Source organism: Balearica regulorum, chromosome 5 (assembly GCF_011004875.1).
Source record: "Balearica regulorum gibbericeps isolate bBalReg1 chromosome 5, bBalReg1.pri, whole genome shotgun sequence".
Lineage (NCBI taxonomy): Eukaryota > Metazoa > Chordata > Aves > Gruiformes > Gruidae > Balearica > Balearica regulorum.
This window is the reverse complement of record NC_046188.1, coordinates 8,064,214-8,091,654: the sequence shown is the minus strand read 5'-3', so window position 1 is coordinate 8,091,654 and position 27,441 is coordinate 8,064,214. Positions and strand designations below refer to the sequence as shown.

Sequence of the window (27,441 nt, the reverse complement as noted above, 5' to 3'; positions counted from 1 at the left end):
GCAGCAGATAGGTCCGTATTACCTCTGACCCTAAATGTCCTCGTGGTAAAAGCAGGTTAAAAAAAAAAAAAAAAGGCAGGGAAAAGCAAGCTGTGTGATTCTTGGGTGGGTTTAGCCATTTTGTGCTGCACCTCTCACTCATGCCAGCAGTGTGAGCAAGCGCTGGTTTAGCAAAGCTGTAAGGGAGGGACATCATAGTTGCATGGGTCATAGTGGGGCCAGGGCTCTCCTGTACCAACCCCAGGCTTGATTTCTGAGGTCTTTACTGCTGCCACAGACTGGCATTATTAAGGATATCTCTTTGGCTGCTTTCAAACCCACCCATATAAGGCAAGCTGCCACCGAGCTGCAGCAGGAGAGCAATGCAAGGGGGAGGTTGAGACCAGTTTTAAACCCTCTCTGACGTTGCCTGCACGAGGTGGAGGAAGCACCCTGTACCTCTGGGATGTGTAAATCTGTCTGCCCAGCTGCCTGCTAACACTCTGATGCAATGGAGTGCTCTGCTCCGCAATTAGTGACCACATCATGTGCTTAATTATGGCTTATGGCAAAACAAAGGGGAAGGAAAGAGGAAGCAAGTGTGGACCACAGAGCTTTGTCCAAAAACCTGAAGACACTGCTAAAAGTAAAAAAATACATATAATTTTTGTTTTAATTGCTGATATTTTTAGTTCTTTGAGCAAAGCACCTTTTCTCTTTTCCTTCTGTCTATGTTTTTCTGTTCTTGTTCCAACCCAACATTTGTCACAGGGTGGCTGGGTTAAAGAGTTTCGCTCTACAAAATGCCAAAAGTAGAATAAAATCACTTGCTTTCACCTAGTGTACTTTGTCGTTCTGTCTTTTTCTCTGATCTCAGAGTTACCCAGAGTTCCTGCTATCATAGCAGAAGCAGGACAAAATGAGTATATAAAATAGTGTCTACATTTTGGCTGTAGATTTTACGCAACCAGACAGGGAGCAGATGCAAGGAAAGGGTTGTGCAATCTCAACCGCATGGGAACGGGCAACAGGAGGGCGAGGAAGGTGCTGCTCCGTGCATTTATTCCAGGCTCAACTCTCTGGTCCAGCTCTCACAGCAGCCCAGCCATCAGCCAGAGCCCCTCTGTGGGTCAGGCAAACAAGCTCTGCCCATACCTGAACTGACCCAGCGCTGCCCGACAACAAACACTTTATGTAGCCCTTTCAAGAGGCCACCATGCAGTGCAGAGCAGAGAGGACCCTCTCCTAGTGTAGCTTGCCAGCAGCAAGCTCTGCGCGTGCGCACGCAGCTTTTGCTTTTGTCTGACATGCTCCTTTGCCAAGTGACATTTTCCACAGATGCTGGCTGAGATCAGTCTGCACCTGCACATGTGTGTGTGACTGAGGCTGCAATTAGCCGGTTTGTTTGAACAACTGTGGTTTCAGCCCTAAGCTCTTTTTCATTTTTTTTTCCCCATATACTTAAAGCTCCCATTTCTAATAATTTGATCACCTGCATATACTGAATCTGTGCTGCAATAGATGCACTGCAATTACTGTCCTCTCCTACCGTACAAACCGAACTTACTGTTCATCTCTTTCTCCTCTGGCGTACAGACACTTTGTCTGTTGTTTGTTTTCAAAGCATTTATCATCATATACAAAAAGTAAGCTGAATTATCTGGGAGCTATACCTAACATTATTAAATAACACTGAGAATACTCATGGAGAGCAGGACTTTCTCTGGCTTGACACATATACTTTCATACCAAAGTGACAGGGTTGAATTTCTTTTTGCTATGGTTCTTAGAAGGATGTTAGAACAAAAGGGCAACTCTTTCAGTGAATATAAATAAGGCAAGGTTGAAACTCTTCCTGGTCTTCTTGGAGAATGACCGTTTAGAGACAGAAGTCTGGGAGTGACTTCCTGGGCTGTTTCATTCTTGGGGTCAATCTAAATAGGTTGGAGTTGGCAGCCGTGTAAAGTAGTTAAGTGGCTGTTGAAATATGTGAGGATTAGGGATCCTTTGTAAATCAAGAACCAGGATTTGGAGGGGGATGAAAAACAGAGAGCACAGGTAATATTCTCACATTGCAGAATTTCCTCCTGCTAGTTGGTGTAACTGCACCACGTGGCATCCCTATAAAAACAGCACGAGGAGCGTGAATCACAAGCAGCGGTGGAAATCCCTCTACCTGAACCCAATGGAGGCAGCAGCTGTGTGGCAGAGGTATGTGGCACAGCAGCCTGGCATGCGAACAGGATGGATGGAGCTGTCTCGCTAGCTGAGATTCACAATACTATTTTTGACAATTTAACTGCACGGTCAGGGATGAGTCTGGTCTGATACAAACTGGCACGCTTCACTGCTGAGGCTCATATGGCAAACACTGCAGCTTGGCATATATTCTTGAATAATTTCCCTCTTAACTTGCCATACTCCTGTCTTTTCTAGCTGTTTTTAATCCTGTCTCTAGTTCACATGCAGTGAGATGTCTGCAGGGCAGTGCTGCCTGTACCACTGGGAAGGATGGAAGAACACCTCACCCTAGATATTGAAATATCAGTACACCTCCTGCATCTTAAAGAGTTATGCAGCAGTTCAGCCTGGAGAGCAGGACCCTGGTGCTTCTCCGTGTGTCTGGACAGGCTGGTAAGGTATTCTGGTCCTGGTTTCTACACACTCTACTCATAGGAAACTCCCACTGCAGCGTCTTTCTCCCTGCCTAATATAAAAAGGTAACACACCTCTAATCTGGTTATTAGAAGATCATCCAGCTCCACAGGTCAAGGAAGAGTCAAAAGCATAATTTAATATTCGAACTTTGCTGCTGGCCTCTGGCTGTGGCTGGTGCTTGCAGGGAATCCAAAGCAGCTGCTCGGAGAGGAGCTGCGATGTGTCTGCGCGAAAGGCAGCCGAGGGCCAGAGGCCAATTGTTTCTCTGAGTCGGTGGCATTTTTTTCTTCCAGGAATTTCACTGCATCGTGACTTAAAGGTCATCTTTCTCTTGGCCAGGGAAAGAGGCTGACCCTGATCCCACCACTGCTCGGGGTCCTTGCTTAAAGGGACTGATCTCATGATGTGGATACGGAGGGGGAGGGGGAGGACACTTCCAGTGGGTTTATTCCCAGTTCAAAACATTACCCGGAAAGGCCAGATAAATCCCTTCTGAGGTTTCTCCTCAAATGCTGGTGTCGCATTTCCCCCCAGCAAATTCCCCATGGGATCATCATCGGCATTAATCTTGCTCTGGAGGTTCATGCTGCCCTGGCCAGCACACCTCCCGGGTGGGGAGAGACTTCCTGCGTCTGACTCAGTCCGGCAGCGGGACCGGAGGGAGAAGATGGAAACAGAAACGGGCTCTGCTCACGCATCGCATCCTCCCAGCACGCACAGACATGGAGCAAAGCTCTGCCCTGCTCTGCCACGCCACGTTGACCTACGTGCTGCACACTCATGCCACAGCAGCCCAGCCTTTTTCAAACACCGCTGCTTGGTGCTGGCTTGCAGCACCCAGGCTGGTGTTTAGGGAACGGCAGGCTAACTTCCAGCACGGGGATCTGTAGGACTCATATTACAGCGCTTAGGAAATACCCATAAAATATCAGCTCATTAGACACACTCGGTAATGGAGGTACATCAACAATGAGTCAGATTTGCTGTTTGTCATTGCAGCTCGCGGTTGAAGTGCTCTGAATAACTCCGCGGCTTCCTCGGCTGCGTTGTGTATGACGGGGAGAGGAAACCAGGGAGGTGGTTAATGTGCTTATGGCTCGGTCCAATGCGGTCCACTTCAAGTAATGCGGTGCCCGGAGTGCCAAAACTAACTCAGCAAATAAATGCTGAAAAAAACCTTTCCCTGTGTCTTATGCTGGCTTTTTATAACATGTTCTTTTAAAAGAATGGCCATTCCCTAAGAAATTTCCTTTTACCTGAAAGTCTAGAAAAGACAGTGTTGTATTTGAAAGGTGAAACTGGTTGCTTTTCTCTAAAGATAGACAAAGGAGAAGTTTTAGGTGTTTCTTTGAAAAATACTGAATTGAATAGAATTATAGGGGGGGGGAAAGAAGCCTGGTTTTAATCAGTTCTGTTGAGAGTTGTGACTAGCGCAATTTCTTTAATCCAGGCCTCAGAAGGAAGGAGGAACATCTTCTGGTCCTGGATGGAAGATGTACAACATTTTCTGCCTCCTGTGACACAGGCTGTGGGTGCAGTCCAAATCCAGTTCATCGGCAAACTGCTTCTATGAGCAGAAACTTTAAAACTATTCACAAGAAGATTATTACACATGGGGACTTGCAAACAGCTGACACTTGTGCTGACAGGGGAGTTAAAAGACAGGCACGTGCTTTCCTTGCACAAGACTGAAGAGATGATAGCATTTATCCATGGGGATATGGTGCTTGCGTCTCTGGATTCACGTGGTTATGCTATGGTCTCCACAGTTGCGTGACTGGCCGTGTGGCACTGTCTGTAAAAAGATCTTTTGTCCCTTTAAATGTCTCTTACTGTCAAATGGCAGAAAAGCTTAGAAGCCAGTGTTGACATTAATGCAAACAGATCTAAAAAAAATTCTGGTAAGGTTCCACTGATAAACACTTTGGCCACAATCTTGTGGTTGGATGTGTGTGGGCAGATGCGTGTGTTCTTGCAGAGTCTGGCTGCCGCGAGAGGAGACATGTGTTTTTAAGACAGCTATTTGCCTTGATTTTTTTTCTGCACAAGGTCTTAGTGAGAGGTTTCGAAAGGCAGCCAAATGATTGAAGACCACAAGTCCACTGGTTCTCACTGAGAACTGTACTTTGTAAGTGGCTTGGGCTGTTTTAAAACTTTGTCATCACTTTATTATTTAAAAAGTATTGGCTAAATACTTCTAATTTTCCATTTTTTTCCCCAAAACATTCACGTTCTTCATCCCACTAAATCCCACCTTGTTACCAATCATTGAAGCCTGAATTTTGCCCTCAGCTATTCATGTAAACCTCTCACCTTCAACCAGCTAGACACAAACAGATGAAGGATTAGCCTTGCATGGAAACATGCATGTATCCATGGGATTTGCATAGGTGTATTGCATATGCAATGAATCTTGGAGGATGGAAAATCAAATAAATTATCTAAAAATAAAATTGTGTTTATCTAAATCTTGAATTTCACTCAAATCTTTTTAATCGCCAACAAGGCATTAAAATAATAGTTGAACACTTAATTTCAGATATTAGGACCTGTGGTGTGTGCACCCAAGTTGTTTTCTTGGCAGTAATGAGAACTGAGGGAACACAGTTCCTACAAGGTTTGTGACAGTGAATTTTAAGTGAGAACACAGCACTTCTGTCTTTCTTAAAGACGCTGATACTAGAAAATGCCATAGAAGTTTGTCCTGACAAAAAGGCTGTTTGTCTTTCTGTCAGTGATACATCTAGGAGCTGTGCTTTCAAGAGGTGTCTGTTCCTAAAAGATCTCTTCCCTTCCAGACTTTCCAAGGTCATGCTTCAATGTGCGATTTGAAAATCTTAAATGTCAGCAAACAGTGGGACAATCTGTTAAACACACTCAGAGTCTAAGTAAATTGTCTTTTTTTTTCCCCATCAATGTGTAAGCTTAAAAATGTAGAGAAATTCCATCAACTTTGCTACCAAATTTAGTGTTATCCAGCCCACTCTTCTCCTGTTGTAGTGACTTTTACGTGTATGCCCGGAGCACCCAGCCTATCACTCAGGTTATGTTTTCTGTTCTTTGGTGTTTCAGCATTTCTGAAGTGTCTCTCCAGTGAGTCAATGGAAAAGTCCTGCTGACTGTATTGGAATCAGGAACCGGCTTTTAAGACTCTCTTCCTAGTCTGAACTTGACACTGACTGTAATTCACAACATATGCAACTAGAAGGGTAATAACAGTCTAGTAATGAGGGTTAACCGTCACCCTTAAAAGTGAAATAAGTGTGCAAAGTGGGTGTGCTTGTACACCCCCTCTGTACTCCATTACGCTCTGGTTTCACAGATCCTTCTTGAAGATAGTAATGATACTTTGTACAGAAGGTTTAAGAGATGCTACTTTGAATATGAAAAGAAATAGTGAGCCTTGTTGGGTGTTTTAAACTGGTGTTTGAGGTCAACCACAAGAAACCAGAAGAAAATGCTCATTTGGAGTTCAGCCCTGTTAATAAATCATGGTAAATTTACACTCATTAGGTACTAGCCTGATATGGGCTGATAGTCCTTCTGTGGCTATATAGAAATCACCTCTCAAGTAGCACATGGCTAGTGTGCTCCAACACCAAATGACAGCCGAAGTTTAGGGAACCGCTTTGGACTCTCGGCTCACCAGGGCAGAGTTTGCCCTTGCTCTGAAGGCGAGCTCACGGGCTGCATGTAATGATGAATAAAGACGACTGCTGCTAATCTTTCTGGCTGCGATACTCTCCTGGCTTCAGCCCAGGCACAAGAAAGGTTGCTCATCTGATATATATATATATATGGCTGAAGAAAGTAGGAAAGGAAAAAAAAATGCTTTGGGAAGAAGCTTTCAGAAGTACTAAGTGTTGGAGAAAGTGAAGACTCATTTTCACTTCAGAAAAGAGACGAATCTGGACCGTATGCTGTACACAGATGTGTGCGTACCGCATCTGGAATATAACGCGGAGTCCGTCTGCTGAGAGTAGCAAGGCTGAACTTTGCACGACATGAAAACCAGCCAGTGCCTCTGCTGTATACAACATACTTAGGAAAATGGCTCTGTTGTACCCAACTTTCCATATTTAATAAAAAAAAAGACTGCATTGTCCTTTCCATGCACAGACTGAATGCAAATTCAGAAATATGGTTAATATGGCTGTCTTGCTTCCACAAGTTTTTTCTTACAGTCCCTACTTACTAAAATGTTAAGTCCTTCATTGAAATTCCACCTCCAGTAGAACAGCCCTCCATCAGCTGTCCCCAGGAAAACAGAACAAGTGATGACAGCAAAAGCATTGTGATGAGCTTTTTTATGCCCCCCTGGTGTTTTTTGAAAATTTTCCATTATTTTGGCTAAGAGGTCAGTGCTGTTCTGGAAACTCAGTTGTGCTTTTGATTCTCTGTTATCAAGCAAAACATAACATCATTTAAAACAACTACCAAAATCAGAAACCAGTTCTTCTAGTGCTTGGGAAGGGCCTGTTTTAATAATATTTTTTTTTCTATGATTCTGCGACTCAAGCAGCAATGGGTTACCATATCCATCTGGCCATATATATTTAGATATAAATTGTTTTTCACAGTGGATAAGATTTGCACATAATTTTACAAGAAGGGGTGGAAGCTGTTGTAGTTTACTTGTCCTCCTCTCTCTCTCCTCCCTGCCTCTTTAGATTTAATTATTATCTTTTGTCCTTGTTTCTTTGACTAATAACCTTTAAAAGAAAGCAAATGCCTTTGGTGCTGCACTGAGAAAGCTCTCAGCTCGCACAACGCGGTTCTCTAAAGAGAACGATGTGAGGCTGGAAGATAACTTCAGGCGTGTCCATGAGAAGGGGTAGAGTAGAAACAGGGTCCCAGGAAGCCTCCTGACCACATCTGTACATGCCAATTCACGGCAAGCCATTGGAAACAGGAAAAAGGCAGAGAGTCTGGGAAAGGGCGTTTTTATCTCCCAGATGTGTTGACAAGTAATTCAGTGTCTAAACATTTTGCGCACATGCAACGTCTCACGAAGATACGAATGCCTGTTGTATTTCCTCCTAAATATGGCAAAACAGGATCTGCCATGGATCTGGATGTCCTCTTGTTTTGTTGGTGTCCTTCTGGGGACTCATTTGCACCAATACTTAGTATTCTAAAATTCCTGTTTTTCTACTAGGCTCACACACACTGCCATATGCATATAGAAAGACTTTCAGACAGACTTTGCAGACTTACAGCACTCTCTTCTCGTGTTCACCAGCACTGTTAACAACACTTTCTGTGCTCGCTGCCGTTAGTTACTGCCTTTGTCACCAAGACTGTTGCCGTGAGGTGGCTTTGACCCCTTCTCTGACTGTGAGACTCCCTCGTCGACGGAAGATCCACCTCCCCCAGGTTTGACTTTGGTGGAATTGCTCCCGGTTTCCACGGCTTGAGGCAGGCAGTTATGTTTTGTAGTTCTGAAATTGATTGGGAGGAGGAGGAGGAGGAGGAGGAGAGAGGAAGAAAACACAAAAGCAGAGGGGGAGGAGGTAGGCAATACAGCAGACAGTGTGGACTGTTTCCTAGCATCATTTAACGGCTGCTTTGAATGGCTGGGAAATGACACCAGAAGTTTTACAAAGGCAGAATATGTGCTTCAATGTATAATTATATGGTTACAATGTAGTGATATGGATAATTATCACCATTTTGAAAACCCCTTTAATCCTCTCTCTCTTTTTTTGTATTACAGCTATTTCATGCATCATAAAGTATTATCCACTACAAGATTTGGAAATCACTTGTTTTCTTTTGCTTTGTGTTTTTTTTTTTTTTTTTTAAATTCTTTTTTTAATTTTGCATCAATCTCTACAGGTTGTTGCTGTATATTTGTGGAGAACAACTCACTGGCAAATAATACAGCTGAAGACCAAAATAGTTCCATGCCAGATCCTGATGCACGAACTGACCACGAACACAACTGCAGTCGCAAGACAGGTGAATGCTGGCCCCCGTAACTAAAGCTGTCAGGATCTGGCCCGGCACACAACATTTCTTTCAGTGAGTGGCAATCTCTCATCTGGTCCATGTGGACATTTTGTGAAGCAAAGTCCTAAATTTCAAGCCTTGTAACTTGCACATATATTCCTGCCACCCACCAGGGACTAGTAAGATTCCAGTTAGAACAGGCACTCTTGATTTTGCTTGCCTTGTACTGGGAGATATATGAGTGTGCTTGTTTATGTGAGATTTGGGAGAACAAAGGCTAATTAAATCCCACCCTTCCAATAGGATATATATTTTTTCAACCCTGTAGCAAATTTTCTCTGTGTGTTTTGGCTTTTAAACTCAATAGCCTGCAGGCATCAACCACGTCAGCAAAGAAATGGAAAGCTCATTATTACACTATTAGAAGGTTTAAAACTTAAAACCAGAGTCTATAATAACAGCAAATGGGATATCAAAGACATGCCCTTCTACTTGAGCCTTTCACTGAGTTTAGGCTGGAGGGATGCTGTGAAGGTTGTTTCACAGTGCCTGTGCACTCTCCAAACATCACGGTATGTTGAGGGTATGATGGCTTTTTCGGGATTTTATTGTAGATTCTTATTTGACCCTATAAACAGAACAAAAGCAGATAGTAAGACTTTTGGAGCTGAAGAAGTGCTGTTGGGTCATGTGAATGAGCATTCAGCCCCTGCCCAGCCTTGCTCTGAGCAGTGTATCTGCAGAGACCGTGCCACATGAATTTCACTGGGTAGTTTATTCAGTTTTACAACTGGCCTGCAGATTACACTATGTGTTTTACTAAAAAACTGTAGTCTAAATTTTGGGCCATTGGAGGTCTTTTAGGCTATTCTGTATGTATGGACTCCTGAAAAAAAGGGTTCTCCTCTTCTGCTCTAAGCTTCCTATTCTCTGTTCCTCATTGCTCCCTCTGGATTGTGTTATCTTGCTGCTCGGTATTATTATTATCTTTTCCACGCAATCCTCAGTCTTGATGTTTGCAATACTGGAACCTTTTCCCTACAGACCTTATTTTCTAAACTTTCTATTACTTTTGTGACCTTCTGGGACATTCACCACTTCAGGAGTATTCTTTAGAAAGCTGATTTGATAGAGTGAAATAATTCCAACCTGGTCTTACAAGACGTGTTTACACCGTGATACACTGCCTTTTTAATCCTGCAGTGTGCTTCCCCACGCTCAGGTGGGTGCTGTGTGCAGCCCCGGGTTGCACCCAGGTGAGCGCGGTGCTTTCTCAGAGGTCCGCAGGTTGCAGAGTCAGATGGGGAGTGCTGTTTCTGGACTAGTGAGGATGCCGCCACCGAAAGCAAACTGCCTCTGTCTGCCATGCAACTGGTTCTACATAAACAACAGTTTTAAGACTTTATCTGCATGTATATCCTACAAAGGAAGTCTCCTGTATCCTGCACCATTGGTTTCCTAAGAGGAAAAAAATCTGCTTGGAGCAGATCCTTTGGGGGATTCAAAGTTCCCTCGAGGAATGCGGCCCTGAGCCAAAAGCGTCAGGTGCAGCTGATCCCAGTAAAGCTCAGGGCTTACGAGGGGCAGAGTCGGTCGAGGAGGGTGGAAGGATGTCTGGCTAGAAGCCAAGCCAAGGCAGGCTGGAGGCTTACAGCACTGTCCTGTCTGCACTGATTTCTTTGATGTGTAATGGTCGCCGAGGTGTGCAGAGGGTGGTCAGGGGCTTTGCTGGTTAAACACAAACCGCAGGTATAAAATCTGAATTGCAAAAGGGAAACATACTTTTCAGCTGCTGGGCTTGGATATATGGGAACCTCCATCTTACATTATTTCTGTCTGCTCCAGACAAGTATACGGATGCTATCCTTTAAAAGGCAAACTCTAGACAGCAGAGCTGGCTGGTGTGACTCACAAGCCCTGCCACATAGTCTTTGCTCGTCACAGGTGAAAACACGGTTGGTGCTTAGGACACTTCGAGAGTAAACATCAGCAGTCCATGCACCTTTGATTTTGAGACATGGCAGTTGTATTTAAAAATGCTTCCATCCTCATGAGAGAGGCTGTGGGTCAAGGTACTGCTTCCCAGGGTTTGTTTCTAACCCTGTGGATGTTTTTTAGGAATTGTCATGTCCCCTCCTGAAGTTTCCAGGTTAGGTCTGGTGGGGCCAGTGGTGCTAGCTGGTGTCTGAGCCTACACAGAGGGTACAACGCTGGATTGTCACCAATGAAATTTGCTGGTACCAAAGAGCATAGGGATTTTGCATTATCTGTTAGATACCAGGAATTAATTTGCTTTTCACTTCCACATCACCAACAATGAAACTTATAGCTAAACCTTCAGCCTGTGGTAGTCTTGGTGGGCAAACCCTGTATAATTCATGCAAAACCAAAGGGGGAGGACGATCATTTCCACTCCCTGTAGGCTGACAAACAAAAAGGTTTGGATCACTTTAATGGGCCCTCATGAAACACAAGAACAGCATCATTTCATCTGTGCCTGAGTGCTTCAGCACAGACACAACATTGAATTGATGGCAAAAGTGTGTGGCAGCAATTACTGCCATGAGAGTTGCTCTGGAAGGAAACACAAAAAACTCATTTAACTCCCTCACTCACCACTGTAAGTTAATTTGGACATGCTATATTCCCAGCACAGTTACAAATTTAAAAATAAGCACAACCAGGGCTGGAGCTGAAGAGGGACTGGATGGTGTAACGGATCAAAATGTGCTCCAGAATATACTGGAGTGTAGTTTACAAAAAGCTGCCTTTTAAATCTTATGCCTACAATCTATTTCTTTCTGGAACAAAATATGGTACTTCCAGCCTACAATATGAAGTGAGTCATAATATTGCCATTCTGCTCCCAGCACAATTGGAACATACCTATGGTATGAAGTGGGAGAAATATTTGGCCAAGACGAAAACTCCAGAATTTTTTAATGTACTGTCAAGACATGCTTAATAAATGGAGAGTATTATTTTCATATTGCGTAATTCAGACTTTCCTCATTCTGGGGTTGTTTCAGCAAAACACGCAAGTGTGTACTTATCTTTAAACAGTGTTTAAGCCCAGATGTCTGTTAACATACTTATGGGAAGGACTTTCCTAAGGGTTGGGCTTCCTGACATGCATGGAAGCAAACATATACTTACACCTGCACAGGGGCTGAATGAAGTCTTGCAGGTAGATGTGGAGGGTGGGTGTCGGTGGCAGAAAGCACGTGAGCTTGCAGTGGTCTGTGGTCCTTCATCCTATACTTCTGCTGTTTCCCTCAGGACAGATTTCAGTGGTCTCTGACATCACTTGTGTGGGCATGGACTCAAGCAGGCTGTGAGAAACAGCCTGAAGAGGAGTAAACAGAGAGCCTGGCTGCCCAGCTGGAAAGGCTTTGGGGCAGAGGATGAAATCCCCATCCTGGCCATGACAACAGGCATGTTGCTTTCAGCAGACCAGATTTCAATCCGTGTGTATGAACAGACGCCGAAACAAAGAGAGAAGCAATCATGATGCATATGGCCGGCTGGGAAGTGTTTTGGCAAAGGAAACAGGGCTTAAACCTTGAACTCTTCCAGGTGAAAACTAAAGGCAGGAGCAACTTGTGTGCACACGGGATGGCAGGCAGGGTGGCTTGTGGTAAAGCTTTGGTCCATCACACAGATGATTTGGCTTGGATTCCTGCCCTGCAGCCGTGTGACACTCCCAATGCCAGTTTCCCTCCAAAGAAAATGTGAGTATTGACACAAACCTGCTTTTATATAAAACCTCTGAGCTCTCATGTATTACTGTGCTTGTATGAGAGGCTTTTTATAGGTTGAATTTGATATTTACTTAATATACCCTACTCCTTGATATTAAATACTGTTACTATTAACTGCTGTGACGCCTGCTGCCCACAGGGCTTTAATGATCAAGATCATCTAAAATAGCAGTGGTTCATTTTATTTTTAAGTATACAATAGTGCACGATGAGTTGTTTACCATTAGGCAGTGTAAGCATTATTATGCTGTGCTCATATACAAAGTGTGGTTTTTAACCAAACAGCCCAGAAATATCTCTTGCTCTTGGTAATGATAGCTCACTGAATCAGAGAGCTGATGAACATTTGAACCCTCCAGAGCGTGAAATAATAATGGCTCGCTGGTGTCATTTCAACTGGAAAAGCAGTGAGCAAATGGCAAAGATATGAGACTTAAATCTTGTTTATACCACACCACTGAGGACCACTAAGAAACTGGTTTGGATTGGTTTTAAGAGGATTTCAGAACAAAGGGGTTTCTCAAAATCTCTGCCCTTTCTGAGCAGCAATGTTCCGCTGTACACGCAGGATCTTTGGACTTTGAGTTTGGGAGCAGATTCTGGAAAACAGATGGATTGACCACTGCTGAGACTTTCTGGAGAAATTAAGATGAGAAAACCATCAGGAAATGTATGCCTATATATCTCTTCAAATTCCTTTCCTTTTGTTAAAATGCTAAATTGTTACTGCTATGTTCATAAGGCAGCTTGGGGTGTCTGAGCAGACTCCTGTTGTTTAACAAAGAGATTGATAAGAGTCACACTTTGTGGGATATACCTGGTCAGTGATGGGATTCTATCCAGAAAGCCAGTGGTAAAGTAATCTGGGGGCTGGTTATGGAAAAAAGAGATGTCTTCTTGCAATCACAGGAAAACACTGGGGACAAGTTAATTTGATCCTATGTATAATTTCATCATAATAATCTTAATATTTTCTTTGTATTTCCTTAACAAGGTGAAACAATACTTTCAAGAATAGTCCCAGGGCCGTATCCTTTTCAACAGTCCTTCAGCCTGTGTTGCCATGTATGCCTACATTCACTCACTTTGAAAAGCTCTTTCCTTACCCGAGGGTGTGTGGATGATGGCAAAGTGCAGAGTTTTTTCTAGTAAATTTGCTTTCCTTCATAAACATTTTTCTCTAGAGTTTTTCCCACCCTTGTTCCTTCAGATATATTGATCTCCATAGGCTTACTTCTTCCTAGTTTAAGATCTGTTTTCTTTTAAGCCAGCTACATGTCTGGGAAATATACACTCTGGTGTTCCAAGAGGGCAGAGTGAGGAATTTCTAGAAATAGCAAGATGACAAACAAATAAAGAGAAATTCTAGTCTTGGCTACCTTACTCTAAACTCAGCACATAGACCTCTCTCTTTTTTTTTTCTTTTTTTTTTTTTTCCCTCCAGAACTGAGGTTTCCCATCTGTCAATGTGTAGATATAAATCCCAGCAGATGTTGGAGAGATATCTGGAGTGTATCCATTGCACTCCCAGTGTCAGTGATCATCACCCAGTTACCATATATTTTTTCTGAGCTAAAGGAATTTGTGGTCTTCCCTCCAAATGGGTGATTGCAAAAATCACAATATGTCTAACATTCTCTTCTACAGCTACTACGAGTCTCTGATACCAAGAGTCCTACTTAGCGCTTGTGTTTCCATAGCCAAAGGTTTAATGAGCGTCTGTACAAGCTTTTTTATAAACTAATTGGGTGGGTGATCAGGGATGGGGTTGCTGCCGTCCTGCCAAGAAGACCCTGATGTCTGCGACAAGACCGTGGGCAATGGAGGAGCTGGGAACCTTCAGCAGCTCAGGAAGACGGACAAGGGCATTTGAACCTCTTGGGAATGAACCTCTTGGGAATGAACCTCTTGGAAAAAATGAGGAGAGAGGATTTTCCAAAATGCTTATTTTCAAATTGAATTTGAATGGGGTCCCCAGCTCTACACAGTGGCTACAAAAACTCCAACCTATGTTTTCATAAGTGAGAGAGAGGTTTTCCATCCCCTCACGTCTGGCCACAGCCTGAGGTGCCCAGACAAGAGAGAAGAATCTTCCAGCCAACCACATTTTTCCCACCCCAGGAACAACTCTATTGTACAGTGTGAATGCCAAGGTCCAGATTCCTTCTGGGCTTTGCATGTTTTCTCAAGTTGGTGTTTATCTTGCCTGATCTGCCCTGACTTTCTGGTTCCTGTTACTGTTTTCCCTTATTGTTGCTGGTGAACTCTGGCCCTTACCGGGAATATGGTGGAGTTGCCTTTCTCTGAGCAGAGATATGGGAGATTTTCCAATACTGGAGTTCCTCAGCCCCATGCTGAGATGGCATTTATATTCATTCCCCTGCTGATAAACCTTTCTTTCTTCTGTATATACTATTAAAAAACATGGAGAGAAATAAAGCTCATTTACTAGCCCCTGTAATTAACAGGGGTTGCATCTGTGAAATGGTGAGTGTCATTAGGACTGTTGTCTTTGCTTAGCAACAGGCGTCTGTGTAAATGATTTGGAGGAAAATTCCTTGAAGTGGAAACTATAGGCACTTCTCTAACCACTTATATAAATTAATATAGCAAAGAAAAAAATGGGGAAAAAATTTGCCAAAAATACGGCTTCTTTGTAATCTAATAGATCTTTCTTTGACAAAAATAAATCATGTGATTATGAATATATGAACATTTCCTTGCATCTTCTGCAAAAATATAAGGGGAAATTGATACTTCTTGAGAAATTATCTGTTGTGTGTCATAAATATCTCTGTTTTGATTTCCTGGGAGCTTAGCAGTTTGCACAGAAATGCATTAAGGAAATTACCTGCTTCTTTCACGTATTTTATTCATCTACTTGTTGGTCTTTTATTGTATGCCACACATTCCTTCACTTCAAGGGTTTCCTGACTTAGATTTGCTTGGCCTCAGCTCTGTGAGTCTTCCAAAACCAGATGAACCCAGCAGTTTGTGTGAGTGCAGCTTTGAAAAGGATTGCTTAAAAATCTATTATTTCCTCCATTTTCAAAATCAAAATGTATTTACCATGATTTCCTCGTACTGAAGATCATCAGACTAAAAGCTATGTATTGTGACAATAGGCATAAATATTTACAGCTAATAGAGACTATATCTAATTTTAGGTATCCACACCCACCATGCTCACTGGGAAATGAAACCAGTCTCGTTCAGGTTACGCTTCCAGCTCTTCTAAGGAAGAAAATCCATTAGGCACCATCGGCAGTGCCTTCTCATTACCTCCGATGGCACTGGTTTTATTCTTGCCTGACAGCTCACATTAAAAAGGGTTGCCCATACAGGAAATCTGAAATTCAGTGGTCCTCAGACACCCCAAATGAACTTCCATAGGTCAGACGTAATTCATACTAAGACAAGATTTTGAACCCTCTGTTGAGAAGATCCGGGGAAGGACAGATGCTTTTATTTTCTGGCCAATGGAATGAATCTTTTCTGCCAAATAGCAGTGGCTTGGTTTGTTAAGGTGACAGGTAATTGAAATGCAGCTGTATGGGGGGGATCCTGAAAGTGAGCTGACAGTACATGATCTCAGAAGCTGGAATATAGGTTGAATTTCAAGCTCAAACTAATTGCATACAACCTAATTTCTCTAACCACGATGGCGTCCTTCGTAATATGGCATGAGTTCCCAATCAGGTCCTTTACTGTATATTTCCCCCATAATCTACAAGCAGCATCACCAGAATGCGGCCACAGACACCTCCCTCCACGTCCACTGACCATCACAGCCGAAGTCCTTGTCCTTTGGAGATCTTTGAGAGTGCTTGGGCTCACTTCCTTCTTCTGATAATCAAACCTATGTGGTCTTATTAATTAAAAATGTGGATTTATTACACAATAATGTGATGACAAAAGTCATCAAAGGAGAAGAGGAGAAAAAAACACCCTGCAGGTAGCCCGTACCAGAGAGATTAAAAACACAATGAGTGGCACTTGCTTCAAAGACTGTTTTGTCTTCTCCTAAGGGCTTGCCTGGTGCTGCCATTAGGTTTGCCAAGGCTTGCAGAGATTGCCAACCTCTCCCTGCAACTGTTGCATCTCTTTACACTGACAGACTGTAAAACCACACCTGAGCTCACGCTATTTGAGGCATTTTCCTTGGAAACCTTTGTCTTTGTTGCACAAACATTTCTTTTAGAGGAAGTGGGAGTAAGTCTGCCTTTAAGTAATAATGATTACAATACAATAACTGTAAAATGGATAATAACAGTAACCAAGTAGAACTGGCCAGGGGAATGATAATTCAGCTTTGTGACAACTTCTGAGGTTTTACAATTTGTTTTCATTTTACAATGGAATGAAAACAAGACCTTCAGATATTATGTTTTCAATTTAGGTCTTTCTTGCTGTACTGTAAGAAATAAGCAGAGGGTCCTGGACCACAAGAATTTGTCCTTCCAAGTATTTAAAAAATGCTTCAACTTTCATGAATCAGCATTTTCTTCTGGTGGGATAGTTCATCAAAAATGCTCTGGCCAGAACTTTTGCTAACCCCAAAAGTTCAAAATCATGAGTCATATCCCCCAAAACATAGTTGCTACAAATCACTTGTTTTATGGTTTATGGATTGTTTCTGGACTGTCTTCTCTTAACGTACCTTTCCCCTCCATCCTCTAAGGATGTACATTTGTTTCCCACCCTCCTCCACTTCTTCTCTGCTACTTACTTGGGCTTTTTTTTGTTTCTCGTGCAGCTCCTTGGCTCTTTTGACCTTCCTTAGCTTATGCACAAGAAGCGATGCTGAGATAATGGTTCTATGGTATGCTGTGGCAGGGGTTTGCCAGGAAAGAGGTGGCTGCTGGATGGTCTCTGCAGTGGATAGTGGTCACTGTGGGGTGGTCCCGCTACTGTTCTGCAAAGCCCTGTCTGGCTACTTGTTGGTTTTCACTCATCTGGGATGGCATTTTCCATCAGGCAGAGCTGACATCTGTCCGAAGGCAAGAACATCTGCTCTCATGCCGTAGCCGGCTGCAGCCCTTGCCAGCTCGGCAGCGCTTGAGGAAATCAGAAGAGCCACACGGTAATAATTATCACTCAGTGCTTGTGGGGCAGCCGCTATGTGTGCAATGTCTGTGGTTTGGTTTTGGACCCAGCTGGCTCAGAGATGACTCTGCAGGACCCATATCTAGTTCTGGCCAGCTCCATGTCCCATGCTGCACCCAGGCATGCTTTGGAAAGACAAACCACCTTTCTCTTTCTCTGACATTTCAGGTGGGAAGACCCTATTATTTGAGAAAAAAGCAATGCTGAAAATAAATTCCAAGAAAAGGAGATGCAGCTGTTCATTCTGAAAGATGGAGGGAACTGCACAAAGGGGATCAAGAGCTGGAAGGACTTGATGTGGTGGAAGGTAGAAGGTGCTCTCTAGTCATGTGGTCACTGTATGAATTGTCTCATGCACCTCACCATGACACACTGTGAATGCAAGCAGCCAGGGACAAGGTCCCCTGTGCCCTCAGGAGTTTCCACCCTGTTGGGCACAGTCTCAAAATACTGTTTTCCTTGCAAAATTGTCACAGGAATTGTTTGGTTGGGGGTTTTGAGGGGTTTTGTTTTTCATTTTTTGATTTTTATTTTTTTTTATCTCTCACATTCATGCATTTAAATAGAGGGAAAGGGGAGAGAAACACAGCTGGGAGCACCATATGGAGACAACACAAGTTATTCGTGTTCCACCATTTTCTTGGCATATATTTCCTCTGTCAAACATTACCTCAGATTGGGGACCTCATTCTGCATTCACACTCCCCGTTGCTTCTTCCTTGCTTGGAAGCATCAGGAGGGGCTTAGGGCATTGCTACAAGCAGCCCTTTACCGGAAAAGAAATAAATTGGGCAATATGCTTCAAATAATGGAAGAATGAATTATTTCACCATTTTAGCAGTTTCCCAGGAGGGAGAGTAGAGAGAGAAAATGCACTTAACACTCTAAAATATTAAAATAACAAGAACCACAGCAGCCTCACACCTCTGGACCTGAACCAAACTGAATGATTTAGGTAAATTTCCAGCAGATCTCCAAGTGGCACACTCCATCACAGAATATTTCTATGCATGGCGAGGGAAATTCTCCATATTAATGATATCATGAACTGGCTCAGCTAATTTGGAGTTCTTCTGTAAGGCCTGGTTTCTGGCAGATTAGCTGAATATTTTTTGGAATATGAACTCCCCTTTTAATGTTGAGTTTGATCCTGTTTTCATGGATGGTATTCCTGGAAAATTACTTTCTTAAAGCTGTATTTCACATATATATTTTAATGAGAGGTGTTACTCCCTTGTATTCCTGGAACAGGCTTAAAATATTCCGAGCAGTAACTAGAAGGCAGTGAGATGAATTGCACTTGATTTTCAAGGTTTACTGGTTGTATACACAGAACAAAGCAAAGCAGCACTGTGAAGGTAAAGGGTCTTTCTAAGAGCTTAAATAAGAGCATACAAATGTCCTCCTAGAATTTGTTAATGCTTTTGCCGAAAATTTTAATGGCAAGTTTTCGGAGAGCAAAAATGGGATTAAATAAGAAAGAAATTACACGCAATTCTATAGTATCCTTTGTGTTTTGATGTAACTGGAAAGGCCTATGTGTAGTTAACACTAACCAAAAATAAAGACACAATTACAATGCATCTCTAGAGGTATTTTGTAATCTATATGTAGATAGACCCTGAGCCCTCAGTGAAGTTTGTGTGCCCATATGGAACCATTTGGGAAGCGGGATCATAGAAGCCAACCTGTCAATAGCAGCGCTCTCATCCAAGCCTGAATGGACAACACAAGTCTTGGGCATTACTTCCGTAAGCCATTGCTTGATATATATATAGCATAAAATAGATTGTCTCAGGAGACATTTTCGGTGTGAGTTTGCTCCAGAGCTGAGATTCCCTGGTGGAAACACCTCACCTTTTAAGTGAAAAATCAGGTCTCTGCATTTCTGCTGTGCGTGGACAGGGTCTCAAGCAACTGGCCCCCCCAAATTAGAAAAGGACGTTGACTCTACACCTAGTTATTGGAGGAAAACATGCTGAGGTAAGCTAACCATTTCTGAAGTGGAGCTGGGGAGATTGCTCAGAACCCGAGTGTCTGAGCTGGCCTTTGAGGACAGAGCTGCTCACAGCATCTGGATGCCTGCCCACTCTGGAGCTGGAGCATGAGACAGTTTGTGAACTTAAAACACATTTTTCAACTTTATGGGATTTTCCTTATGGTCTGTTCTCAGCAAAGCAGCATTAGTATTGTAAATAGATGCTCTTTTTGTCACATCTCCCAGGGGATAAAAATTAATGTTGTTTGAACATGTATGTTTTCCCACTCACTGCTGAAGCTGTTCTTTTTCTTAAAGTCTACAGAAAGCCGAGCACTAGCAGATACTGTTAATATCATTACTTCAAAGTTATAGCTGGATGTCTGTGCCAGAGAGTCTTTAATAAGAGACGTGGCCTCCGTCCCCCCAGAATTGCAGGGGTTGGAAAGTAGTTTTAGTGAGTCATCTCAGGCATCCTCTTGCACTGTGGCAGGACCTTTCTGTCCAGCCCCTCTGCACAGTCCTTTTTAACTCTTTCAGATACCTAAGTGCTGGCCCCTGTGCTCATCACTGGGACTGCTATTTCCATGGTACACTTGCCTACTGTCCTGAACCAGGAGTGAGGATCCTGGTACAGCGCTGTGCTGCTCTTCCCCTCCTGCTCCCAAGCCATCACCCTCCTGACTGCCTCCTGTGCCACTGTGCTTGGGAATATTTTTACAGCTGTCCACCTCCCTCCTTTGAGAGTTTTCTTTTTTTCCTTTTTTTCCCAGTGCTTCTCCTGTCAGTGAATGGTTTTTCCAGTCTTCTTTTCCCTTGAGGCTGGTTGGCGTGTTTCGTATTTATGGATTCATTGCTGTGCCAGTCCCTGAGGCAGAAAGGCAACCCTGGGACAAGCCCACTGCTGGATTTGCTGGTGCCCTCGACCCACACTAAGTCTGGGGAGCTGTGCTAGCTGAAATACCAAGCTCTCATGGTCTTTCAGGCCTTCCTCTTCCCTGTGATCCCAAATTCACCACTTTGGCTATGAGGACTAGCTGGGGACACCACTTCCCAGCAAGTGCCGCAGGGTGCAGATGGCACTGTGTCCCCCCAGGACCCTTCCGAGCCAGCTTGCCTACTCTCATATGATGACTTTCCATGCCCACAGTGATACCTGTTTAAGAAGAGGGTTTTGCTCTTGGTCATAAATCTATGAATATGTATGCTACAGAACAAATACTAAGGAGAAGCCATCACTGCATAATGAGATCTGCAATCATTTCAAAGGTGGTAGCAACCACACAGTTGCAACCACAGGATTTTTATCATTGGGTCCTCCCTCATGCTACACTCACCTGGCTGTGTCCTCACTGCTGAGACATGATGGATGGTGTTTGGGATTGCAGTGAGGTGTAATGATTCATTCTCAGATCTGGGAGAGCTTTCCTGTCCACCTGGGTACATGGGAAAGTCATTCGCTGATGAATGGCGCTTGAGCATTTTAGCACATGTAGAAATTGCATGTAAAGTCTAGTCCCTGCATTCAGCCAAGGCTGCTGGTAGCACGACTTGTCTTGGGTGAGAGACTTCTGAGTTTGAATGCTTGATAATAAATAAGGTAAATAAACCTTGCTTTTTTTTTTTTTTTTTTTTTTTTTTTAGCTTTTATTTATTAGACATAATTTAAAAACCCATTTTCCCTGATCTTATTTGGGGAAAAAAAAAAAGAGGTGAATATCAGTTCATAAATCCAGTCTAGAATTCATTCATTCAGTGCCTCTTGGGATAAAACTTGGGGTGACAATTCAGAAAGCTTTCATTCTTCAGTAACTTATTCCCTGACTTAGCTGGAAGACCCATAGCTTGGGATACAAGAACAATATATCTGACAGGAGACTGGTGAGTGATCACTCTTAAAAGCAGACTAGAAATATAATAACTTGGATTTTTTTCATTGCAAAGATAAATAATAATTTGACAGGAGATGTCATTAATGTTTAATGACTTTGTCTGAACAGAACAATTGAAGGAAATATGTTTGCTCTTCCTCATCCCTTGCCATTTCCATGATATCATTAGGTCTGGCCATAACAACTGGAAAGTTAGAACATAGGAAAGGCACTGCCTGCAGGGCAAAATACACACAGTGATGCATAGTAGCAATGATGTGTATCACTAGTACAGACACCAAGGTATTAAGGTTTATCAAGAGAACAGAAAATGAGAAGGAAGTTTTAGTGGAGGTATTTTGCATTGCCTTAATCAGTAACTAAGCCATTGTAATGATGACTTAGTAGAAACACTGCCATATCCTGCAGAAATGAAGAAGTTTGTACATGTCTAGGAATTTTGGTTGCTTAGACATCTGTGTTAAGTTTTTGGGTTTGTTTCCTATATGTGGAGCATCTGCTGTTGAAAAGTATCTGCCTGGCTGCCAACATGCACCTGGTCTGGCACCACCTGTGAGTGGCTTTGCTCCCTGGTATGAATGTCTGGCCACATGTACTGAGTCAATTATTGATTTTAAGATAGTGGATGTGATTGTTAGTTCAAGCTGTAGAGATTGTCCTTCAAGGGCCAGAGGCCACAATTGCAGTTTTGGTTTCCTCAGCTGATGTCGCCTCCTGCAATGTTACACTAATTAGAAGGGGAAGGAAAGGCTAAGACTGACTGTCTTGGAGTAGTGGAGAAGAGTAATTTTCTCATCGCTTCCACTGTTAACCCTTTTCATGCTCCAGACAAATCCCTCCATGTGTCTTTGCAGCAGTCCATTGCTGCATAAGCAACATTTCAAAATCTGTTTGCCCATCCATATATCAGAGGAATAATTCCAAGAAGTCCCTTTCTACAGCACTGAGTACAAGAGTGATGGACTGGGCCAAACTCACAGCCCTGGGAGTCAAGTCTTCATCTCTGATGTAGCAGTGAGTTACATTATTTAAGATAATTTACCATTCATCAGCCCAAATTTAAGTCTTATCCTAGCCTCTAACAGAAGGTGGTGTTAGCTCACATTATATTATCTCTTGCAGGAGTCTTTTTCATTAGCTCATGCTAGCGTTCAGTCTTCCTGATATCTAGTCCAACCTCTCTTTTTGCAATCCTTGTTAAAATTTTGTCCTCAGTAACTTCTGTACAGTGATAAGTTCCTTGGGTTAATCACATACCATGCAAAGAAATAGTTCTTTTAAGCCATTTGACTTTCTCATCTTTCCAACCCCTTCCCTCAGGACTGTGGTTGACCTTAAAAAAACCCCATCATTCTACATCCAAACCACCAACACACATTCAAATGGTCTAACTCCTTGCTTAGTATTCTTTGTGTTTCCTATTGCCCTTCAAACACCACACAGCTAATACAAAATAGTAGACAGAGGGGCTTAGGTGGAATTTATGGTGGATAAGTCTGGATAAAGTAGCATGGCTGCTTCATCTACTCCTGTAATTCCTGGCACTATCCTTCCTGATGTGTGCTGTAGTTTGCTTATTCTCTAAACTAGTTTTTAGACTGTAAATGTTATTCATGGTGCAGTGTTGTCCCCTGCTGTGCTTGACGCACAAGGACATCCATTGACTGCTGATATTGGATGAAGAAAACAGTTCTCTGCATCGGGCTGCAACAGCTTCTGGGCTGTCAGTTGAGTCCTGGGTGATCAGCAAGATGCTGGTGGGTATGGGAGGGATTGGGGCAGAGGTCTTTTGTGTCTCTTTATAGCATAAAGCTTTTGTCGGTGTAAAATCAAACCAGGAATGGCAACAGTACAAAGAGAAGCTGTATAACAGAGCCAGAAGCAAAGGTAGGAAGCAGCTTAGGTGCTGCAGGCTCCTCCCCAGCCACAGCTGCATTTCAGTAGTGCCAGGGGACAACAGGGACTTTGTCACCACAGCGCTCAGAGCACTGCTGCAGAAACCATCTGCCCTGAGTAAATAGGATTACAAAGCATGCACACACCCCTCCATGGACTTCAAGTGGACTGTGCACCTGCAGGACAATACAGGGATGTGTGTGAGGAAGAGAGATATGAGCGATAGTTATCTCAAGTCTTTGCATACCGTAAAACACCTTCAGAAGGAGAAGGTCTTAAGATACTTGGGGGTGTATATGGTGCCTGTTTCATATGAATGTGGAACAACCATGGTGATTCAGGCAAAAAGCATCTTTTCGGTATAAAGACTGTCTAGGCTTCCTGGATGTGAAAAATCTTGAGGATCACTAGATCTCCTCTGGCTTATGTGACACAGGACACCGAATTAAACCTTCTGTGGGGAGCCTAAGAATTAGTGGTTCTGTAAAATTTACCTTCAAAAAAGCCAGCCATGAAATCCTTTGAATTGCACTGCTGGTGCCAGACAGGAAAACCTGGTGAACTGCACAACAGAAACCAGTTGTGTTGTGCATTGAACATTTCATTGAGATCCCTGGTTTATTCTGGGTGATATCAGGGAAGATTGGCAGAGAAGTCCTTTCAGCTCCTGAGAGCAAAATAAACATATCTGTTCTGTGGCTGCTGGTCTAAAGAGCCAGATCTTAAAAGAGTCAGTGCTTTCTTGTCTTAAGTATAAAGTTCAAATCTGTATGATCAAAATTGGATGAACATTAAAAGGAAAAAAAACCCCACTGCAAACATCCATGCAAATAAACATCACAGTTCTCTTTCAGTGCTATTTATAGCTCTTTCAGTTTAATGACCCCAAACATCGCATGAAGGGTTTCTCTAATGTGCTACCAAGACTGCTTATAGGAGACAACTGTCTCAAGAATGTGGTAATGTGAAGACTCCCACGGCAGCACCCATGCAGAAATTGCATATCTCCTTGGGCAGCCTCTTCCTGTCTAATAAAGTTTCAACAGGGAAAAAAAGTGATGGCACGGGGTTTAACTCATTGCTCATACACCGTAGCAAGCAGAGACGGGTTGAAACCAGTGTGCGTTAGCAATCAATTAAAAATAACTAGCACATCAAAAATGTGTACAGATGGTCTCTTATGCCTGTAGCTGGAGAAATTTGGGATGTTATGGCTCCCATCTGGTTTCTGCCATATCTTGGCTGGTGGTTCCTTCCCCATGGGGAGAGGCTGCAAGGCGAAGCTGCTTGATGCATGGCCCGTCGATGGTGTCAGGGTGGTCCCAGTCTCCCTGGGTGCTCCTGACTGCCCCAGGACTGAGAGTGACCAGCCATGGGTAGTCCCATGATCCGTGACAGCCCACTTCCAACCGCTCTCTTTCATGGGAGGACGTGAGGAACAGGGATTTGAATCAGTACAGGGCAGGATATAATAGATTTATGGATTTTCACAGGTACAAGCTGACTGCTCCGGGCAAGAGCAGTACTACTGCTCCTATGCTAATAAAAATGCCAGAGCATGGCTCCCTTCCCGCATGGCTTGCCTGGCCAGCAAGGTTGGGATCACTGCTCTGCGAGACCAGTTAGCGCTCCAGCCCACTTCAGTGCAAAGTCAGACAGATTAGATTGAATCATCACTAAAGAACAAAAAATGTGTCTCCTAACAGTAATTAATGGCAGTTGTCTTCTATATTGCTTTTAATTTACAGAGCTTCAGTCATGGCTGAACTATTCTGTATGCTATTCATTAGCTGATCACATGCCACTGCTAATTTTTTTCAAATGGATTCACTATTTATAAATGTTCACCAGTTTGTGCAGACACATGAGGGGAGGGAGGGACATATTTACACCATCTACTTCATGTCTTTAGTGCAGATGCTTTGCAGTTCTCTTTTGGAGGGGCTGACCTCTCTCTTGTTTACCAAAGAAGATGCAACTTTGACTCCTAAAGCTATTGGTATGACATTCACCTATGTGTCATGCCTAAACTAGACAATTTAAGACTTATCATCCTCTTCTCCTTAGACTTCAACCATCTAATGAGTCCATTCACTTTTGTCTGCACAGTGGGCTAAGTTAGTTGCATGGCATTGGTACTACTCCTCAGTCACTGAGGTTTTTTTACATAGAAAACCAAATACACTTTTAGAAGAGAATAGGACAGAACAGAACAGAACAGAATAGAATAGTTCCAATTGGAAGGGACCTACAGTGATCACCTAGTCCAACTGCTTGACCACTTCAGGGCTGACCAAAAGTTAAAGCCTGTTATTAAGGGCGTTGTCTGAATATCTCTCAAACACTGACAGGCTTGGGGCATCGACCACCTCTCTAGGAAGCCTGAATATAAATTTTAGGGTGAATAAATTTCATGCTAAAAATTGCTGATATTTTAGGGCTCATGAGTATCAAACGGGATGCTCAGTGATTGCCTAAGTAGCAAACAACATGCTTTCACAAAGCAAACCAGTTAATTTTGGTACTATTAAACCAACTCCACTAGTAGCTGAATGGAATTTTTTTTGTTGGTGCAACCTCAGCCGTAATTAAACATTTATAACCTCACATAGTTAGACACAATACAAGTCACCCAGGCTGAGAGACCTTTGCTCACGGAAAATCAGCATTTGATGTTCAAAAGACGGAATGGAACCAGCATGTTAAAACATCTACTCACTATCCAAACAGTCCCTATTGTTACAGTTATTGCCAGTAATATCCTGTTTGTCACTGGGATAGCACTTTGGTTCGCCTGCCCTAGAAATAGCCATTTACCTCGTGGCTAAACCCTTTCAGTGTGGGGCTTGGAATTTCACCAAAGGTATGGAAACCTACTCAGGGCTCTGACCTCCAGCAAAACCTCTTCAAAATGCCTTGAGAAATAACTACTCATAAACTTCCACACATCCAACAAAAGAACCCAAATTTCATATCCAAATACCAAATTTGCCTTCCCCATCTGTCTGGCGTTGCCACTGACCCTACTCTACATCCTTCACATCCCAACTCCGGCAACAGGCCCTGAACAAATTCATTTTTGTGGACTGTGGGTGAAATCTGTGGCAGAATATTACTAGTGTGGAGCTAATAACTGGTTTGGACTCCTGTACAGTGCAGCTGTACACATGATGAAACACCAATAACCTTTTGTTCAGGGCTTTGCCGTACCTCAGTTGTAAATGCTGTGTGAGATATCTGCAGAAAGCCTGTTCCTTCCCAGGGTGAAGTCCATGTCCTGCCTTTGATTTTCTTAGAGGCAGGTTGAACCCAAATATTACAAAGTGGTTTCAAGCCCTTTCATGTGAAAGGCGCTGAATAAGTACTGTACAGAATTAATACTGTTGGAGCTCAGGCCTTTGAAATGCTGGTTTCTTCCTCTGGGCCACCCTTGTTGGTAAGTTCACCTGCTTCACCTGTGCCATGAAAACCTGCCCAGGGAAGGAACTTTTAGTCGCAATGCAGCAGGGCAAGGAAACATAGCTGGTGGCGTGGGGCCGTGAATGGTTAACACATTGGCCACAGCAGTGGTGCATCTGGAGCTTTTCCCAATGCTGGGCTGGATAGTATCACTGCCTCCCCCGAGTTGCTGGAGCCATGACAGTGAGAAACTGCTCTGAGATCACCTCTGGAATTCTCGATTTTTAATGCTTCCCCTGCTCCCTACTTCTTCCATTAGAAAGAAGGAAATTGGTAAATACCCTGGGACTCACAACCAGGTTGTGACCTGGTGAGGCAAGAGGAAGCTCTTGCTAACACATCACTGCTGGTCATAATGCCTGGGTGAAAAACTTTCGATGGAAAGTGCAGCTTTGCAAAAATCTGCAGCAATTAATTGCTTTTGAGCATTAATTTTTTAAGCATTAATTTTGAGCACAGGAGAACTGAATCAAATGGTTTCAGCTTGTTTGGGAAAGTTGAAACAGTTGGTTTTGGCAGAGCAAGGGCAGGGGCAGATAAATTATTTCCCTGGGGTAAAATCAAATGCGATTTTCCAGAGCCTCAACCATCCTGCAGGATCTGTCTGCGTGCAAAGCCTCCCTGTGTGCCATGGTGCCTGTGGTACCACCATGCCTGTGGTACCACCGTGCCCGTGGTACCACCGTGTCACCTCTCCTCTTGGCCATGGGCTGCCACACAGATGTGGAAGGGGCTGTTGTCACAGAATGTGATAAAGGCT

General features: G+C 43.3%; 1 protein-coding gene and 1 long non-coding RNA gene across 3 annotated transcripts in view; one reads left to right on the top strand and one right to left on the bottom strand.

Moving 5' to 3' along the window:
• RHOJ (ras homolog family member J) overlaps positions 1–27,441 on the bottom strand; it is a 63,636-nt gene that overhangs the window by 32,965 nt on the left and 3,230 nt on the right. The gene's annotated exons all lie outside the window — the stretch shown is intronic.
• On the top strand, positions 14,425–19,039 carry LOC142601978 (uncharacterized). The gene is made up of 2 exons (XR_012835542.1): positions 14,425–17,433; positions 17,625–19,039. It is a non-coding gene; the product is annotated as an uncharacterized LOC142601978 (long non-coding RNA).